The sequence below is a fragment of the Lycium barbarum genome, chromosome 2, assembly GCF_019175385.1.
Source record: "Lycium barbarum isolate Lr01 chromosome 2, ASM1917538v2, whole genome shotgun sequence".
Lineage (NCBI taxonomy): Eukaryota > Viridiplantae > Streptophyta > Magnoliopsida > Solanales > Solanaceae > Lycium > Lycium barbarum.
This window is the reverse complement of record NC_083338.1, coordinates 9,728,951-9,733,114: the sequence shown is the minus strand read 5'-3', so window position 1 is coordinate 9,733,114 and position 4,164 is coordinate 9,728,951. Positions and strand designations below refer to the sequence as shown.

The 4,164-nt window shown below is 34.5% G+C and overlaps 1 long non-coding RNA gene across 1 annotated transcript; it reads right to left on the bottom strand.

Moving 5' to 3' along the window:
- Positions 1-1,940: 1,940 nt before the first annotated feature.
- Positions 1,941-3,850, bottom strand: LOC132629303 (uncharacterized). Its single transcript, XR_009578169.1, has 3 exons — positions 3,721-3,850; positions 3,007-3,103; positions 1,941-2,170 (listed from the first exon to the last, which is right to left on the bottom strand). It is a non-coding gene; the product is annotated as an uncharacterized LOC132629303 (long non-coding RNA).
- Between the last annotated feature and the right edge of the window lie 314 nt (positions 3,851-4,164).

The following is a 4,164-nucleotide window of genomic DNA, read 5'->3' as shown; positions in this document are numbered from 1 at the left end:
AAGGATTGACAAAGTCTTTAGTTATTGAAAATGACTTCAAATTAAGCTCTTCCATCTATTGGACTATCTCGTCATCGTCATCTATTAGACTACTAGATGGCCCGAGCCAGGGGCGGAACCAGAACATTTGACAAGGGGTTCAAGAAAATTAAAAAATAAACACGCGAAGAAATCAAAACAAACACAATTCTCTATTGAAAGTGCAAGTATATTACTACAACGGTACACGACGAGGTTTTATTCCTTGAAATGTTTTTATAATAACATCGTTAGAGATCCTATTAAACACATCTTTTTCTACATAAGGCACCAAGCAACCACTAAAATAACTCTTATTCATTTGTTTTAGGATACTCTTTAAGCCGAGGTTGACAAGGACCTCTCCTAAGGTATTCTCTTCGAATGACATCACGATGATTTGGATGAAAGTCCAAGATTTGAGTTCTTTCACCCGGATCATGCTTTAAAGAATTCAAATCAAATTCCTAAGAAGAAAGCAATGGTACTTCTGAGTGGTTAACATTTTCTTCTAGATTAGGTTGATCATGAGAGTCCAAACTTGATTTTGAAACTTTGGTAAAATAATTCTTCACTGACTTTTGAGACTGAATTATAATAAAAAAATTAGTTAGAATTAAAGGCACAATGTCAATCTTAAAAGCCAATAAAATAAAGCCTATTTAAGGACATCTAACTGTGAGAATAAAAACTCAATCTTGTATATTGCAATACAGCAAAAAATAATTAGTAACCTTAAGCATGTCCCATATTATAATATAGGATCATAACCTACTTTAACACTGATTTATGAGTATAAACATCAAAAGTTATCCAATCAAAGACTAAAGCCACAGGAAAACTGGAAGAACTATGTTCCTAGTGGTTCACTTGTTCAAAGTTTTGAGGAAAAATATTTGCTTAGGCTATAGATGATCGTATATTTAGAAAAACTCTATCAAATGTCTCAATAAGCAAGAAAACAACTTAACCACAAATCCACAATCCAGATTCCAGCACACATAAAAGGGAATTGATTACTAAATAAAAATCTACACTCTGATTCTTTTATTAGCTAAAAATAAATATCTAGAAGACCAATTTTGCAAACAAACAACATTTAAGAATTAAAACAATCAAGGTTTGGGGTTCATGGATGGAAAATGGGTCAGCTACCCATTTCACAAAATGGGTTGATTAACAACTAACAAGAAACAATAATGGGTTTATTGTGATTTTGAGTTTGGTAAAAAAAAAAAAAAAAAAACCTTGGAATTGGAAGTCATGGGCGAAGGCAGCAACACAATTGAGTTGACAAAGAAGTGAAGAACAATGTTAACACTTTTGAAATTAGGGATTCTTTTATCCCCAATGGCTCACGTTTCTAGTTGTTTTTGCTGAACTTCATTTGGGCTGGATTTGTTCCAGCTATTCTTTTTTTTTTTTTGTCTTGGTTTTTACTTTTGTTGACTATTATAATTTAATAATATCCCTCCACTAAGTTTCCTTAGTGGTTGCTTTAAAAAAAAAATAGAGTTCAGCAAACGACGTCGTTTTTGTTAATCTTTTTTTTTTTAAGGGACTGGATGAAAAATGTTAAAAAAGGTGTCATTGCCAAGATTCGAACCCACAACTGTGGGTTCAATCACAGGCGCCTCATCCACTGATCCAGAATCTCCATTTGTTAAGGGAATGCAAAAATAATATTTGTACATGAATAAAAAAATTCACCATATATATTTAGTGCAATTTTCCAACGAAGGGGGTTCGATTGCCACCCCTCGCACCCCTGTAGCTCCGCTCCTGGCCCGAGCCCGTGCAAAGCACGGGCGAGTGATGTTATATAAAAGTGGTTCGATTTTCGAAAGGTACTTCCTTATTTGTTTAACAGGAGTTTAACCAATAAAAAGGAACTAGTACTATCAAGTTAAATATGCTTTATATAAAGATAATATGTTTCATATTGTGCGGAACAAAGTTACACTATTACATTGCCAAGTTTGTTAGAAAGAGAGAAGCTGTGAAATTTTTGATGTTCTTCGTATAAGGGACTACAATCTAGATTCAAGTAGCTGTAGTTGGCTGTAGACTTTTCTTGAAGAGCACATATACGTCCAAGCATAGAATTGCAATGACCTCCATCAATTGTACCCCAATTTTCCTAGTTGGGTACCTGCATCCATAAAAAAATGTTCCAATGATCAACGAAGCAGTCACTGCTGACATTAGTAAAGCTTATGTAGTAAGCCTCAAACACACAAGTGGGTCTACCATTGTTTGAGTTTATGGGTAAAACTCCAAGGGACATTGTTCATATTACTGGTGCAACCGGAAAAGGAGATAAAACATCTGTGTGAGGTTAAGTTTCAACATGTCAAGAGGGAGGGAAATAGTCTAGCAGATTATATTGTAAATCAAGTCATTCTGTCGGGATCAGTAGAATATAAGCAATACACAGATCTTCCTTCTCAAGGTAGAAGGCTGCTGAACCTAGACAAATAGTATTATCCAAATATTAGATCAAGAACTTTGAAGATAGGATGATCAGAGGTAATGCAACTGCAGCTGGAGCGTGGATAATTCTTATAATTCTACAGCATCAGCAACATCAGGCAGCATGGATGGAGATGTTGTACGCAGGAAATACAGCATCAGGTAAATATCAGTACAAGGTTTTAAAGATGCAACAAGCACAACAGTCCTATTTCCTTGCCTATTGGACCTTTCTTTTTTGCTATTTTTGTTCTTCCTTTATTTTTGCCTACTTTGGCTTTTCTGGATCTTTGTAGTTTTACCTTTATTTGATGATTAATAAAACAAATAAATAGGCATGACCTATTGATATATTTGATTAAAAAAAAGTCGTGCTTGTTTTCACTATATGCTATTTTTAAGCAAACCAGCCACTGGAAAGTTTTTTACTAAAATGTATGCCACCTCGGAGGTAACACATTACTTCAATAGTAGAAATCACTAAATTTTGAGCTCAAAAATGGGATAGCATAATACCTCAACATCAAGCTATGAGGTTGCTTTCTTACCGTCGTTTCCTCATGAGCTTGTGAAACCAGTACGTACTCATCAATTTCTTTCCAAGTCTTGATAGCTGCATTCAACCCAAAAAAGATACAAATAGATTCTAAGTGACATGAAATTTTTTTATAGGAATATAGCACGCTTGTTAGATCATCACTCATACAAAATCAGATTAACTATAAGCATAGAGTAGCAAGAACTGTGGCGATTTCAGTAAGAGAAAGTCGTCATTTCCCTTCCACTACAGAAAATTAGTTTTGAATAATATTTGCCTCTTCTCTGACAAACAACATCAAATAGAACTTAGTTGGGTAGACGTGCCTTCAAAATCCTCATTAAGTAGTTGCAACACTGATTGGAAATTACGTAAATTCAAAAAGTACAAATCAGATTTGATCAAAGAAAAATACGACTTGACAAGCACTACCAATTATGTGGATCCTGATTGACTCCCTAATGCAAAACATGGCAAGGGACATTCCATGAGACACAGTTAAAACAATCATTTAGAAAACAACATAAACTCAGAGCAAGTAGTCACGTACTTAGAAAAATAGCCACACTAAATCCCAAGTTGATTATACGATGGAGTTGACAGAAGAAATTATATGTAAATAAACCTTTGTTCTTCTTTTTTCCCCAATAATAGGTCCATTATGTAGATTATATTGCCAAGTACTGGCTTACCTAGAATTCCTGTGAAAACCAAGCAAAAATCATGGACCTCAGAGAGTCTTCCCAGTCAGCCAAAAGTAATTCAATCCTTAAGGTGCAACATAGGAGAGAGCAACTCATGCATGTCAAAGCATCGTTTGAGATTGGTTTATATACTGATGTAATTAATACAAACAGTAGGCTTCATATGTCTTATATTTTGCGAAATTGTCCAAATGATCAATTGACACAGACAGTTCTGATAAAAAGAACTCACTTGTGTTGATGGAATACATTCACGATATCTATGGTTACTCCATTCTCCATATATGTTTGTAAGTTTGGCAGATAATTTTACAGGATCACCAAACCACTAACTTTGGTTCCTTTTCTCATAAATTTTAGAGAAAACCTGAAACTTCGAACTCATGGATTTTTGTTCTTCATTTTTTTGTTTCCTGCTGTTTTTGGATGTGG